This window comes from Haliotis rubra, unplaced genomic scaffold (assembly GCF_003918875.1).
Source record: "Haliotis rubra isolate DU_JTF1 unplaced genomic scaffold, ASM391887v1 Scf426, whole genome shotgun sequence".
NCBI classification, from domain to species: domain Eukaryota; kingdom Metazoa; phylum Mollusca; class Gastropoda; order Lepetellida; family Haliotidae; genus Haliotis; species Haliotis rubra.
This window is the reverse complement of record NW_025767109.1, coordinates 251,349-268,806: the sequence shown is the minus strand read 5'-3', so window position 1 is coordinate 268,806 and position 17,458 is coordinate 251,349. Positions and strand designations below refer to the sequence as shown.

The window sequence follows — 17,458 nt, the reverse complement described above, 5'->3', positions numbered from 1 at the left end:
AGATCAAATAGATTATGCTGTGATTGATTTGTTTACATTAATTGTACAGACAAATAAGGTGCATGAAGTAGTAGACGGGAAATATTTTCTGCTTTTTATTTACCATTCTCTTAATTCATTAAAAGATAGAAACCCATGTTTTCAGATTATTGAACTAAATTTGAACAACGCCAACGGATAAGTAAAGGCGCCACGCGCAGTGTTGATAATCTTTTTATAGATACCGAAACGATCTGCAACATGAACATGTGGTTGTGTTCACGAGTTTTAAAAATTATAAACCCAAACAACAAAATTCAGTTATCCTTCCCCTGCTAATATCTGTGACGGTGGTGAATAATTGCCAGATAGATTAATTGATTCGAAAGAAATTACGCTTCCTACAGTCTCAGCAGCTAGTCGAGACGCTTTTTCATCGGGCATGTAACTCATTTTCACTCGCCAGTTGTAATCTGCCAGCTAAAATATATTAAAAATCACATACGTATAACTTGCCTCTTTAAATAACATTCACAAACGACGGATACCAAAGTATCACAAGCAGAATTCACCAACAACGTTCGCAATCACGTAACGTTTCGCCGGCGGTGACGCCATTGTGATTTGCCAGTGGTTGTCCCCCCTAACGTCAAAAACGAAGTGGGCGGGGCTTATCGGCCGGGACTGGATCGGTCTATTAGCATGAATACCCCACTCAGACACAGTATACTGACTCCGAGCCGACCAGTCTTTGTTGTACCCAGTAATGCCGAGCGCCAGGCAGGGACCAACAAGTACCATATTGTAACGTCTTTTGGTATGACGCGCTCGGGGATTGAACCCGCGACCTTCCGCTCTCCGGGCGGACGCTCTAACCACTACACCACGGAGGCGGTCCATCAAGTTTATAACTTCATAGCACTGTGAGTCATGTAATTGATGATGTCAAAGCATTGTACAAAATCTGTTATCTTACCTCATGCAGAAATGTCGTTTTCTGATTGGCTGAGCCAATCAATGAGATCACAAATATTAACACTCGTTAAAGTTCGAATCCTTTCAGCAGGCCTTTGAGTTTTAAACTGTTATCTACTTGTGTTGATATGCTTGCTATGAACACACGTTGGGATGAGATTCTCTATTTTTCATAAAAGTGTGCTTTCCTCAGGCTTTTCCTGGAAGATGTCGCTACACTAACATTGTACACCAATGCTGAATACTATAGCTTTACTTTCTATACGGAGGGCAATGGTTATTACAGTCTTCAATCAAAGTTTATCTACTTATTTAAGATAATACATAAAACCCCACCCTAGATTAAAGAATTTGATTGAATAAACAGAAATATCACTCCATATGTTTGTTACTGAAAAAACGCACTGGTCACTCAAGTTTCGTGATAATAGCACTGTTTGAAGCTGCTTCTGAGAGGTTCTTGCAACGCGGGATCCTTCCAGTCCCAAACATTCAAAACATTGTAAATATCTGACAAACAAGGCAAAGCCTATTCCGTCCGCTGGAAAGTTTGGGATAACGAAAGTAGCCTCATGGTCACCAGGTGGGCTCTCTTCCAAAAGCCAAGCAGTGAACGCATGACTCTATCCCTCTGGGCAACTAGGGGTGAAATTAGGAGTATGATGGCACGTGGCAAGCCGAAGTGAGGAGTGCTCTTCCGGCTGGACAATGCTCGGTGCTCAGACCAGTCATTGCCCCGTAGCTACAGTCCATGGCACCTGCAACACCCACCTCGTCCAGATCAGGCTTCTTCAGACCTCCATCGGCTCCTCACACGAGGGAAGCTCCAGGCAAAACCTATTTCTACTCCAATGATGATGTCATAGCAGCTGTGGAGAACAGTCTTGACAGCCTGGAGCAGGACTTTAACGGAACTGGGAGAAGATACCAACCAACATAGTTGGTACAAATGCAACCGTTTCGAAGCGGATTATGTTGAAGGGTGAGTGAGTGAGTTATGTTTTACACCGCTTTTAGCAATATTCCAGCAACATCACGGCGGGGGACACCAGAAAATGGGCTTCACATATTGTACCGATGTGGGGAATCGAACCCGGGCCTTCGGCGTGACGAGCGAACGCTTTAACCACTAGGCTACCCCAGCGCCCCTATGTTGAAGGGAGTGAGTAAATCGGGTTTTATTCCAGCAATATCACGTGCATGGGGAGGATGGGGTAGCCGAAGGGGTTACACCGGAATTATGCTAAACACATTGCACCAATCATGGGAATCGAACCAGGGTCTTACAGTGTGAACGTGTGAAGAACGAACGCTTTACCACCGCCCCGGATTATGTTAAAATATCGAACAATTTAAACATGATCAGGTTCAGTGAGTCCTGAATGTTTATGAAATGGCCACTGAAACTCTCGTCAAAACGGGTGAAAAATAACTGTGCGCGCGCACACACATACGCTTTCTCAAGACGCTGACACACACACACACACACACACCCGAGTGAGTTTTAGTTTTAAGCCGCACCCAGCGACATTCGAGCTATATGGCGGCGGTATGTAAATAAACGAGTCTGGATCAGACAATCCAGTGATCAACAGCATGAACATCGATCTACGCATTTGGGATACGATGACACGTGTCAACCAAGTCAGCGAGAGTGGCCACCCGATCCCATTAGTCGCCTGTTACGACAAGCATGGGTTACTGAAGACAAATTCTAACCCGGACCTTCACGTGTTGTATGGATACGATCAAATTGTGCAAAATAAGTGCACGTGCACGGAAACCTTCGGAGTGGATGAGATTTTTATTTTGTTTAATAAAGTTGCATTGTAGGCTTAATGTGCAGGTGCAGAAAATAATAGCCTCGTTCATCAATGCTTCTCAGTATAGAGACATCCTGTTTCAGCTGGTGGTTAGACGACAATTTTATCAGTGGTACCATGCTCATGCAATGTCTCCACGTGCGGGTTGGAGGAAGGACGTAGACATGTTTTGAAAGGCATGTCACCCGTTACCTGCACTTAGAATTCCATTTTTTATCACCCCAGACAACAAGTTTTTTATATTCACAAAATTCTTCGTCGACATAATATTTGCCTATTGTTAATTGAGATAGTTATCGCACCGAACGGAAGTAACATGATGGCACAACAGAGGAAAATACGTCATGTATGAAAATCGTGGCGTCATGGAGTCACGCTTTCTCTACAAATGAGGTGACATGCCATACATATATACAGCGAGTAAGTGACACCTTTGTTGATAAACAAAAGCACTTCTTGTTGAAGTTCCGTTTTGTAAGATGAATTCACGTCAAACGATTTCAAATTTTAACAATTCTGCGGTGGAGACATTCATTAGCAGGGGTACTCTCGGTTCATTGCGGTAATCTGAGGTAGAAGGGACCAATAATTTTAGTTCGATATAACCGTAGTTATTTGTAAAGATACACCAAGTGGCTAGGACAAAACAAACTGTTCGTTTTATCAGTCAGTTCGTTATAAGCATGTTCCATACAAACGTACTTTACTGTAATTACAATCTACTACTCGATCCTCTGCTTGTAAAATCCACAAACACCTCTGAAGCCAACATACTGCTCAACAGTTATATCGTCATTAGAATCACATCGTTCAAGAACCGTATAGATCTTAAGTATACCACAATTTGCCACCGAAGGGGCGATGGGGTGATTGTAGGAAAAAGGAATCAGGAAAAAAAGAAACGGAAACAAAGAATCAGGGAAAAGAATCAGCTTATAAAAAAGCTTACAGTCAGCATATTGTTATGGATTAACCACAGAGGCGTGTCACGCTTAGAAACAACGATAGAAAGACATATACATGTAGGTATATAGACCCTACCCTAGTACTAAATAAAAGATCCTTTTATATAATACTAGGGTAGGGTCTATATACCTATATGTCTTTCTACCGCTGTTTCTAAGCGTGACACGCCCCTGTGGATTAACTGGCTTCCAATCATGTATAATTGGTATATGGTTACACTAGTTTTGATAGTGTATGTGTATCATCCCCTGACAAAACGCAACAGCGGAGTGGAAGAGATATTGTTAAGGGATTAACTGGCTTCCAATCATGTATAATTGGTATATGGTTTTCCTGATGCTTTTTCCGATTACCGGTGGGTGGCCTGATGGTAAAAGCGTTCAATTGGCAAGCCGAAGACCCAGGTTCTATTCCCGACATGTACAATGTATGAAGCCCATTTCATTGCTCATTGAATGAGGAGACTACACCATATTTAGTGCAAACTGCAATCAATTCATTGAGAACATGTAAAGTCTTGTATGTTAGTCGGTCGGTGAAGCAATATATTGTGTGTGTGAGTATTGTGTGTGAGTGTCTCTCTCTCTCTCTCTCTCTCTCTCTCTCTCTCTCTCTCTCTCTCTCTCTCTCTCTCTCTCTCTCTCTCTCTCTCTCTCTCTCTCTCTCTGCGTCTCTCTCTCTCTCTCTCTCTCTCTCTCTCTCTCTCTGTGTGTGTGTCCTAATGATCAAAACGTTCGCTTGGCACACCGAAGACCCAGGTTAGATTCGTGACATTGGTACTATGTGTGAAGCGCATTTCTGGAGACCACCCCGACGTAATGTTGAATGAATAATGCTAAAGCGGCGTAAAACCACACTCACCAGCTCAGTTACGCAGACATGGCCTGACTGATGTGTACACACGTGGTACAGGTGTTGATTACCTGGCGACTGTCATCAGAGATCCTCACGCCATATCTTTCCAAAGGATCATTCATAGCAAAACTATGTCTCCAAATATTTTAGCTACAAGAATTACAAGAACAGAGACCAAGGAGATAGTATTTTTTTATGATAATAAAACAGAGTAATAAAAATAATATATGTTTGATTGCTTAACATTAACAATAGTTTCATTAAGTGTGTAATTCTCAAGCGCGCACACATACTCTCGTACACTTCTATAGTGTTAACACACGCTCCATTTTTTGTTTAGCGGGAATTCGTTTATATATTTAAGAATGTTGTACATTTTTATATCCTTTTACTGACATTTTTCAGTTTGTATTTTAGATTATCTCCTACAGTGTCTAATAATTCTGTAAAGAATGGCTGGGGTCCTCTCACTATTGTTACACTCACATCATATGTAAACTCTTCAAAAAAAAGAGAAACGCACAGGCCATAAACAAGGATATGTAATAAACGTATTTAAGTGTATATAAGTTGATTAAGCTTGAAAATAGATGAAGGAAATTCGACACATGTGTATTGGTGTTATTGTCAGCATTAATTCAGTTCACTCACTGCACAAATGTGGACACAAGGGGGCGTTCAGGTCAGTACCCGGTGACACCACCCCTTGAAGCCGTCACTGCTCGACACCGCTTGGAAGGGATTGCACAAGTTGTCAGATTTTTGCTTGGGGAAATCTCCGCCAGGATTTGGTCGATGTATCGATTTGCTGTAAGATTGCCTTGAACCACCACTAGCTCTGATCTACCCGTTTCAGGACATGTCACCCCAAGCCATGACGCTATCTCTACCAAATCTGTCCACCTGTCCAAACGCAGTTCAGCTCAAAACGTTCATGTTGACGTCGATAGACACGTTGTCTCCCCATCCCGTCTTGGCAGGAGGAAACGCGTTTCATCGCTGAACCAAACGCGTCGCCAGTTCCCCAGGCCCCATGCCTGTACCCCGTTGATGATGTTCGAGATGCTCGAATTCCCACTTTTCTCAGACGATTTCTGATGGTTTGGTCGGAAATTCTTCGAAGACCTGTCCTGCAGTGTCTGTTGCTGTAGCAAATCGGTGACGTAGGTGAAACACCCGGATGAATCGGTCCTGAGCAGGAGTGGTCACTCTTGGTTTTCCACTTCTGTGACAATCTTGGGTAGAACTGAAGCCGGTATATCGATGCCATAGTCGAGATATGGTGCCGTGGTGGGCCACAGTAGACTGGTACTCCCCTGCTCCCAAATGTCAAATGGCGATGTGTCGGTCAGTAGCAGTCAATTTTGGCATTTTTTTTTTCAAATCTTCGTTTACGTCGTAAATTTTGGCCTTTTACAGTAAGTTGATGTCTCCACTCGTGTTTAAGGCACAATGCACCTAGAAAACGTTTTTCTGCATGCACTTTTCATGCATCGTTTTCATTGTGTATGACAAACGTTAACAGACACATTTTGGGATGCGTAGGTGCGCAGCACACACAACAACCACGACATGATTAACGGGAATCAAACATGGGAATTGCCATAAAATGAAATGAACTGCTGAAAACGCCTGAACGTTTCTTGTTTTGAAGAGTATATTTTGTACCCTTGGTGAGACTTAAATATACTGTCTGTCTGTCAGTGTGACCAAACCATTATTAAATGCGTACAAGATTAGATTAAGGAAATTTGCATATCGATGGGAGGGTTAGGAGGTGCTGTAGTTGGTAACCATTTCATAATCTGGTAATAAACTGAAGATGAAGAACATTTTTCGCACTGCTTGAGTTATAATTTTTCAACTCGCCCAGTCTTTCGAGCTTGTTGTAGGGGAGATAACTCTTCACTGCCTTCTGCTGAGGAAATCGAAAGTCTCACAGAGTAAGTGAGCATATTGTGCTCGTTGTCAATTGCAGTCAGCGCTGTTTCGGGTGTCTAACAATTACTTCACCTTGGTAGACAGGAAGCATGCATGAGAAAACAGGCATTCGGGTTTCTCTCAACAAGTTTCTCTCAAAATAAACTGTTGTATAATCGTCATATTGTTTCTCTAGAACCAAGGTTACGGAGAAATATACACCTATAATTCCTTATTGTATGCTAAATAGCTAAACCTACTGATTTATTTTATACAACATCTTTTTGTAAATCAATGTTTGGACAGTTAGGATGAAACGAAGGATTTACGATAGTATAGTGCGATTTCATCATGATTAAGTCACGGCCGCCATTTTAGCTCAGGTAACCCAGGATGTCATAACAACGTATGGTATGGATTTACAACTTCCTTAATATTTACAACACGACATTTCTGGGCTACTTGTTGACCCTTCATCAGGTGGATGAAGTTGTAAATCTATACCATACGTTGTCATGTTACCTTCCAGCTTCCATAGACCGCCTCCGTGGTGTAGTGGTTAGATCGTCCGCCCGGAAGGTCGCGGGTTCGATCCCCGACCACGTCATACCAAAAGACGTTAAAATATGGTACTTGTTGGTCCCTGCCTGGCGCTCGGCATTACTGGGTACAACAAGGACTGGTCTGCTCGGAGTCAGTATAATGTGTCTGAGTGGGGTATTCATGCTTCACTGCGGCATGGTATCTCAGTGGGTTAGCACTATAAAACCAGCTTAAGTCTGGGCTATTACAAGCAGCCGCACATACACATACACACGCATGCACGTCATCATATGAGCGAAATATTCTCAAGCACGACGTTAAACCCAATTTCACCTCACCTCACCTCACCTCCAACTTCTATATGCCCATCAAGCATCTACCCCATGGTGGTAGCGCATATATCAACATTACGGCGTTACAGTATATACCTTTATCGATGAATCAAGTACAGTCGGGTGTCGTGACGAAGTGTCCTGTTTTCGGACATCACGCGTGTCAGCCTGAATCAGCAGTCACGTGCTTCTTGTTTACTTCGTGAGTTGGGTTGTATGCACAGCCAGGCTCTCCGAATAGATGGTCTTAAAATGTATGCACGTTTGAAAACTGATACTGTCGTGGTCAAATTAAATATACAGGCGTCAAATCTCCATGTAATATACATCTGGGTTAACATCACATGTTGTCATGCACACCCTGAAACAAATAGGCCTACACCCGGTTCAGCTCGTGCAAACCTAGACAATGTGTGAGCCTGGATTCGTGAAATGAGTGAGTGAGTTGGGCTTTACGGCGCTTTTAGCAATATTCCAGCAATATCACGACGGGGGGACACCAGAAATGGACTTCATTCTTTGTGCCCATGTGGGAATCGAACCCGGATCTTCGGCGTGACAAGCAAACTACTGGGCTACCCCGATTCATGAAATGAAGAAAGGCTCTGGGTTCCCTTTTGTTATGTGTTATGAAGATAATTTATTACCTGCTTTTGTTCAAATGCTTTACGCTACAAAGTTCAGTAAAATACCATTGATTCGAACTTTGATAAGGGGGCGGTGGGGTAGCCCAGTGTTAAAGCGTTAGCTCGTCGTGCCGAAGACCCGGGTTCGATTCCCCACATACGTCCAATGTGTGAAGCCCATTTCTGGTGTCCCCCGCCATGATATTGCTGGAATATTGCTAAAAGCAGCGTAAAACAATACTCACTCAATCACTCAATCTCTCGAACGTTGATATGTCGAACTGACGCTTTCTCGAAATTAAGGCTTTATCCCTTCATATTTTTAATTGTAATTAACGGTAGTGTCGAGCCTCGGATAACTCGAACTATTTGCCCGCGTCCCTTCAGCTTCGACTCAACAGTTTTTGACTGTATTTTACACATCGTCCTCGCCACAATCTGAACTAATTTTGAGATAACGTAACATCAGAAATTCAACAGTTGAGTTCTCCCACTATCCATAGCGTGTTAACCATGTGATAAATGGATTATATAGTCGTCATACCCCATTTGTCAGACATCAGTGAGAGCTTAATACTCATAACAAATGAAGACTTCGTGTTTCATGGATGAAATGACCACAGAAATATTTTAACATTGTAATTTATTTCTACATCAAGTCACATTTTTTTCACGTTTATTTTGGTTCTCACATTGAATGTTTTAGTTAAAAGTTACTTTTCCTTTAAACATAGCATTTTCAATGATTTTAACAAAATCTGTAATATCGGTTACAATGATTATGCAAAAACAAATAAATGTATTACAGGTAAGTTTTACATATGCATGAAATATACATAGCAAATATTTACTATTACGATTATGGAAAATTAATAGATTAAATAACCCAATTCGTAATGACAGTACATGTATGTCAGTCAATATTGCCATTAAGGCATAATTATCTTGACATCGATCTAAATTTTGAAATTATTTTTAATTTTTTTAATAGCACTCTGTACAGTTTCCCCTCTTGATACAAAATGTTCAAAGGGGTAGCATTAATTTATTTTTTTATTTATATAACTTGTGAAGTCTTTCATTTCTGGAGAATTACACAGCACTTCATGTATAGATCTCCTACATTTCTAAACCTTCAGCCGATTCATCATGTTACATATATACACCATAAGTAAAACATAAATACGCACAATAATTGTTAGCTCTGTCTGTTATAATTTTATATCGGAAATCGGTAACCGCGTCTGTATATTAAAAAGTATATAAAGCCAAAGACAGACATACGCAGATGTGTGTTAGACCTTGACCTATTAGTCATCGTGAGTCTTCGGTAATATCCGGCGCAAGGGCGGGGTTAGCCGAAAGCGTCCGGGAGCTTACGGGATAGACTTGAAGGAATTTCAGTGGCATATTTCTGCAACTTGTCAGACCACGGTAAGTTGTCATTTAATAACCGCAGATATTTCGCATGTTACAACCTACCACAGCAGACAATAGTTAGTATTTGTGTGTTGAAAGGTTGGGCACTTCGTTAATGAAGTTGCGTTGTTGGAAAGAAAGGCCTGAACGCCGGTGGCCAATCATGCGTGCAACACCGCGTTTTGGACGCGATGGTGAATCTTGATTGACTGGTTTTGCCGGCCATTGAGATAAAGTTAAACCGAATTACATTTATTTAGAACTGATATTTGAATATGATACTTGTGGTACTATTTTCTAGGACTGTAACTCTGGGTATTCTCAGGTGTTACCGTGGTGTTCAAATCCGCTTTGTCGATGTGAAAATGCACGAGCTCTTCAGTCAGTCATCCATGACAGCTAACGAATGGGCTATTGAGTGCTTTAAGGTCGTGAACGTGTCGGACATGACGTTAATTTTGAAGAGATTTCCATTATATTAAATGGGTAGAATTACTAAATATTGTATGCATATATATTCACTCATAATTATTCATAAACTCATACAAATCATTGATATATCACAACAGTTCCCATCACATAAGATGTTTCAATATTCAAATAGATTATAGATTATTTTAGCTATCAAACGGAATCGTGAAAAACGAAATAAAGGTCCAGAAACGTTATTGACTATAAACATTATCTGCTTCATCCTTTTATTCAAGGTTTCTCAGGGTAGGTTACCCCACAATGTTTACCCCAAAATAGCCCTAGGGTATTTGATTAGAAATAATCTCAAGCAGTTACAGTCTAAGGTGCCTTCACACAATGTACAAACATTAAAATGTTGTTGTGATAATGGCTTTATGTTGTGTAAGCCACACTCATCCCAAAACATGATAAACAAACATGTTGAAGTAATGTGAGACAAATGCTATTAATAGCCTCTGTTGTTTTACCAATTTCACAAACTGTAAACAAGGAAATGAACTGTATGACTTCAGGGGTGATACTATGCTTATTCAGTGTGTATTCATTTGTTGGTGTTAGCCTTTGCAGAGGAACTCAGTGTGTGTTGACGACAATAGAAGTTAAATAATAGACCTTCTTGTTCACAGTGTGTGTTATTGTAAGTGCATGTCTGACCCGGAATGTGGACTTGATAATGTCATGATTGATGTTTTATACAGCTATTAAATGATCTCTATGATTTGAGAGTTTTATTATGGAGTCATTCCTTGCTCAAAGTTATGAAAACTGGGAAATATTAAAGGAACGTTTGAATTTTCCTCTGATCCTTTATTTTGTTTGAGGGTTTAGTTAGAGGGTTTGAATTTTCCTCTGATCCTGTATTTGTTTCTCTGAGTATATATTGCATGAATTGACACTATGTGTTAATGTTTATCATTTTTTGTGAGTTGTAAACAGTGCTATGCAAACTTACTCAGTGATGAGTTTTCACGTTTATACCTCCACAAAAGCAACAAAATATTGAAGTTAACATGAGGACACACATGATACATGAAAGGATATTATGAATACAAAGGTATTGGGGTAGACTAGTGGTTAAAGTGTTCGCTCATCATGTCAAGACCCTGGTTATTATTTTCTTCTTCTTATTATTATTATCCCATTTCTGGTATTCCCCGCCATGCTATTTCTTCAATATTGGTTAAAGTGACAGTTTAGGCCAGACCAATTTTATTTCTTGTTTTACGGATTTTTGTCCTCAGAAAACCTAAAGGCAGGAAGGTAAAAAAATAAAAATAAAATGACCAGTCAAAGTAATATTCCTTCTAAATGCTGAAAGTATTTTATATTGGCAATTTATGAAGTGTATACAATGGTATATGGGGCAAAAAACAATCTAAAAGAAGTTTTTCTTGTAAGTTTACATTTTTGGCCAATAAAAACATTAGGATTGCATTTTTTGAGCAGGGAAAATTAATTTATTATTTTTCTAATTCTTGAAAAAATACGACCGGCAGATCCGTAAAACAAGAAATAAAATTGGTATGGCCTTACCTAGACCTGCCTATATAAGGATAGAAATACTGTACACCCACAGCCTTATCTTTCAGTACAGCCTTGGAGCAAGGCTAAGGGTTTGGAAGAAGGCTAATTTCCATTCATTATGACAGAGATAAACATGATTAATTACTCACACCAGGGCTTGCTTAGCACTGAATGCTGACAGATTAGCAGCAGAGTGTTTGAGCTGCAAACAGACAGGGTGGCTGTGGACACAAAGGGTTATTGACTGGTAATGAGTGTGGGAGCATTGTCGGGGATATTGGTTATTACACAGTCACAAAGATTACAGTTTCTTTTTTTACTGTCTGAAGTTGTAGTTGAGTATACTGGGGTTGAAATATGTGTTGCCTCGTAATGATATGTTTTGTGCATAGATATGTCACATTCAGGCTTCATGGTAATGTGTAAACATTCTTTGATTATAATACACAAAGTCCGCAGTCTAGACTACCAGTTGTCCGACTTACATTTTTGTGGAAGCCGCGGTGGCTGAGCGGTCTAGGTGTCTGACTTTGTGTGCTGGCGATTAGCATGATTAGGTGCCGGACTCTGAGGGTGCGGGTTCGAATCCTGGATGGGACTCAACCCAACAAAAGTACTAGAATCTGTACTTTACTAAGAAAGTGTAATCCCAAATGTAACATGTGTTACATTTGACCACTTACTAAAATGGCATTGTGTATTTCATATAATATGTGTAGTAGAGTTTTATTGAGATCTCTCTGGAGGTAAAAAATGATAGTGTGAGGAACTTCTGTGAGAGAGGGTTGAAAATGTAGAAGTCATTTATGCTCATCTTAATATTGTGGTTTGTGGGTAGATATGTCACATTTGGGTTACTTGGATTGTAATGTATGACTCTGTCATGATTTGTCTATTATGTGTATGAAAAGCTGGTTAAGACTGAGTAGTCATGGCGTTTTTTCACTAATGTTAGCAATACTCCACCCATATCATGGCATAGGACACCAAAAATGGGTTCCACACCAAAAAACAGCAATGTTGTGGGAGAATTAAGATATTTTGGGCGAAAACGGCAGTCCTCGAGTTTCATGTATTACATGTACAAAATCAATCTAAACCTGGACCCAGAATTTTGACACTTTATTTGCCTCTAAAATATGTATTTATGGTCCGATTCTCAAAAGGAAAAGTGATCTGAAATCAGTAGAATGCCAGCTATCAGACAATGTTATTTATAATCAGTTATCTGTAATATGAAAAAATCATGTGGTATAGCTACACACATTGTACCCATATGTGGAATCGAACCTAAGTCTTGGAGTGATGAGCGAACACTTTAACCACTAGACTACAGAAGGGGGGTGCAGGGGTGCGCACCCCGCTTTTGTGCTGAAAGTTTGTTAAATGACCATTGAAACTCGGGTAAAAATGAAGTGTGCACCCGTCCTTTTCTTAATAGTGTGCACCCCCCATTCTCAAAAAGCTGTATCCGCCCCTGGACTACCCTACTGCTGTAGCTGGTTCAGACGTTATATCAAACCTCCGGGAAGATGGAGGGTGATAGTATAAGAAACCACCACAAATAAGTGTTCTTATTGGAAGAAGTTTATCCTGAATCATCTTTTCATTCTGTTATCCAATTTGAAGGAAATGAACATGTTATTGAAATCATTACCTGAATTTAAGTCGGTCAATAGTTTCATACCTTTTTTATGATCCTGTCAGTTTCGTGGTCAATTAATTTGACACTTTCATGCCATCAATATCATGTAACAGATACAAATGAATGATTTTCGAGTGTGAATAATGGAACTCGGCAAGATGTTAGGCAACCAGCAAACATGATAAAACTGAAGTGTGGCGACATGTACATTTGATCTGTTTTTGAATTCTTGATGTGTCTTTATGTCATTTTACCATTAGGCCTTAAAAAAAATAAATGTTCTGGCTCCAAGTACCCGACTGGCTCTTGAATTCTGGTGCCGACCCTATTTTTCTTAAGCGGTATGAATAAAATAAGTGTTCAGATACCATTGTTTTTTCCCCCTGGCACCGGCAGACCGGCCATTCAGATAGAGATAGACGACATGATGGCGACAAGCTTGATTTAATAAAGAATTACGCATTGATAAATGTGTTATTAGTTTGTACTTTACTTCTAAAAAATATTATAAATTTTATTTTTGCCTACCTTAAATTTTAAAGAGATATAATCAGAACCACAACATATTTTTTATTTGGCCTTAGTGTGAAGACGACGATGAAATAAATAAATAAATTGCCCCCCTTTCTTTTCCTCAAGTCAATGGTACATTTTCAGTTTGTGAACCCCCAGTTGTATTTTGCAAGTCATACTAGCTTGTTTAACATGCTTGTTTGAATATATTGACATTTGTATTGTAGCTCCAGTTTAAAGGTATTACTTAATATTAATTGTGCTTGAAAAACATTGTTTCTAAAATATATTATGCTATTTCATTTTCAACTTTTTAGAACTTTTGCTTTTTATGATGATTGTTTTGTGAATCTCAACGAGGAATACATTTAATGTATGTAAACTCGACACATTTGATACACCTGTTTGTAGTCTGTTACTGAAGCTAGTCCAGAGACTCAATTTCTGTTCAGTCTTGTAACCTCGGCCAACAAAAATCCAAACATTAACGCTAAATTCATCAGAAGGTGATGGTTGTTTCCAAAGTATTTGGCACACACTGTGTATGCCCACTAGGAATTGTTTCATGTGTTTCATATACAGCTTATTAGATTTGTTAGGTTGTTTTAGTGAGTATCAGGCTAAATTTAGTTAACATAGAGATTTTTCTGGGTTACATCTTCTTTTTATTCTTTATTTATCCATGATGGGCAGAGTTAACAGTTACTGTTCAGTTTTACCTGATGATGGGGCCAGAACAAGCCCTGAAACGTTGTACTCAAGAATAAAAAGAACATGTAACCCAGAAAAATCTCTATGTTCATCAAATATCATCTTCTAAAATGCCAATCAAGCATCTAAATTTAGTTTGTAAAGAAATGTAATGTTCATAAAACTGATTAAAGTTACACAAGAATTTTATGTAATGTAGTATAGTATGAAGTGTTTTATTTAGTATAGTGTATTATAATGTGTTTATCATGTTTACGGAAATGGATCTCATCAACTATCAAACATGTAGTGATGTACATAACAAATGATTTTGAAAGTTTATATCTCATGCTTATCACATAAATCCTTTGTTTGATGTACAAATAGAAATAGGTAGGGCTAGGAATTTCTAAACAGTCCACTAACATGAGAACTGTGTATGTACGTATATGTATATGGTATAAACCAATATGATCTGAGAGTATACATTTGTATTAGTATATCAACAACACATGTCTTGTACAATTCTGGACACTCGTTATAATAACTGTACAATAAATCTATTATACGTCACCTACCTCAGTTTAACGAGTGCACTAGTTGTGCTGCCATTAGCTTCAGTGTATAAATTGTTACAGTTATTTGTCACTGGACCCTCCCCTTTCTAAATAACCTGGGGTCACATTTCAGGAAATGAGTAGGAGTCGTACTGCCGTTGTTCCTAATACGCTTACTTCAGTTATGTGGCTTAATTTTCCTGGCATCTTTTCTCAAGCAAAACAGGTCACTGTGCCCTTTGAGCGTGAAGTAGCGTACATTGAGGCTATTACATTGTGATGGTATCGCCCATGTATGATTTAGGCCTGTTTTGTGCATAATCAAAGACGCTGTATTCACGCTCTGTGCTGCTTTATGCTAGGAAACAGTTTGTCCCTGTTGGATTCCTAGGTGTGTTAAACATTTAATGGACTTGTGAAAAGTTTGGATTTTTGCGTAAAGGTGAGATCCTGGCTGGGATACTTTCTTTTCTTGGCTGCTTGTTTGTATCAAGTGATATTTTCATTCTTGAAATGTGTTTTGTAGCATGAGAGTACAGGAAGTCTTTTGAATTTGATGTTGTAACTGTGGAAGTAGAACTGTAACAATATGTACAATATAGATATTGTAACAAAGAATATGCATGTTTTATTAGACCAAGAATTGTTTTTCTGTAGCTTAGTTCTCAAGACTTTAGTTTAAGTTCTAATGATCGAGGTCACAATGACATTGCTTATTGCATGTTGTCAATTAAGGTGACTTCTTTTCAAATTTTGTGATGTTACTATATTGTTGCTGTATTATTATCCATGTTGTACAGTTATGGACTGTTGTGTTATCACAATGGTATCTGTAAGTGACTTCACAATCGTACCACAGTCCCAATATAACAAAGGATATGTCACAGGGATGTTACAGATTAGTCATTATTAATTGATACTAGATACCAGATATGTACACTTAGTAAAGATGAAATACAGGTTTGTAGGATATTCAAGTTTTCCCATGTAATTAACCTATCCATCCAAAATATAGTCTAACATCTTGCCTCTGAAACGAACATATCTTTCAGAAAATAACAGTTTATAAGTAATAATCATAAACTATAGTGAAAAGCAGCCCAGAGACTTTCTTCATTTTCCACACTGTGGAAATCTACACTTATTCTAGACTTGCATTGACTTTCTTGGATATATTGTTCCAGGGACTGTATGACAGACTATCCAAAATATAGAATGAACCAGTATTTTTAAATGCTGCTTTTCAAGTGAATGGGTACATTTACAACTGAACAGGGTGCCATTGTACAAAGTGATCTTAGCGCTACGGTGACCTTAACTCCCATACCTAAACCATAGTCTTAGTACTTAGATTGTTCTGTACAACAGCACCCAGGAACACTGTCAGGGAGGAAAGCAAGTTTCTGTGGCAAGCATTACATTTTCTCAGGCAAATAAGCTGCTAAGATATACTTGTCATATGAAAGGCAGCATGTCCACAGTGACAACATGTTATGGCACAGAAGTTTTCAACCAGTGGATTGCACTTTTATGCCATCTGTGTGAAATATGGTTTAGTTGATTTTCCTGTCATAAATCATTTCATTTTGGATCAAATGTCATACCCTGAATATCCCAGACTTGATATGGAACTTGATACAACCATGTCTGTGGATTGCTCATCATAACATTAACCAGTCTATGGTTCACATAATTATTAAAACCCAGGTTAAGTCAAAGTGAATTGAAAAACAGCTAAGAAATATTTGCATACTTAAACAAGGTAAAATATCAGCATTTGGATGATATTGTGAATCTTTCTTTACTTCTATGGGGACATGGGTTAGAATTGTCCACATTACACTTTGGCTTCTTGTTGTGGATAGATGAGACTAGACTTGCACAAGTCTCTAATGTAAAAATAATAGTTTCAATGACAGACTGGGGTCCTTAGACTATCTGCTTATCTAGACTTGCCTCTTGAATGTAACTAATAATCCGGCTCAATTCAGATAGTTTCTCACAGTCCCTGAACCACATTATTTTCAGACTGCCAAGCCCTCTGCAGTGCTACTATCTGCAAGTGTAGCTTTGGTCTCCCTAGGGCTCCTTTTCAATATAAATGGACTTGTTTGTTACTATCAAAATTATATATATTCAGAGACTAAGCCTTAGTCTACATTCAGGACAGCCTGGCTTTGCAGCAAGGCTAAAAGGAGACTAAATTGGTTGTGACAGTCAGGCTGGATAACTTGTTGTAATCCAATGCCTTGGGTCTTGTTCACAATATCAACCACTTGTTTGTCTGTCTAAGATTTGATTGTTTACCATGTTTACTGATTAAGCTGGAATATTTCTGACTTTGGCACGTAGTCAAATAAATATGCAAATAAACATTATTCTCAAATATCATGAATATTTGGTGAATGCTTTTAACAGTGTTACTATTCGAACAAGTATATTTTTATGGGAATTATCATTTTTATTTGCCTCCTGCATGAGTAATAGTATTACTCATGCTGTGTGGTATCTGTGTGCTCCGTCTGGTGTCTGTTGTATCAAATGTTATGATCCAGAATCTAGGGCTGTTACAATAATAAAAAATACTGTCATAGCACTGTCATAATGGTGGTTATCA

General features: G+C 39.0%; 1 protein-coding gene across 1 annotated transcript in view; it reads left to right on the top strand.

Annotated features, from left to right (window-relative positions):
• Positions 1 to 9,348: 9,348 nt before the first annotated feature.
• Positions 9,349 to 17,458, top strand: part of LOC124288837 (calpain-5-like) — a 43,273-nt gene continuing 35,163 nt past the window's right edge. The window contains 1 exon segment of the mRNA XM_046725391.1: positions 9,349 to 9,453. The gene's annotated coding sequence lies outside the window, so the exon portion shown is untranslated.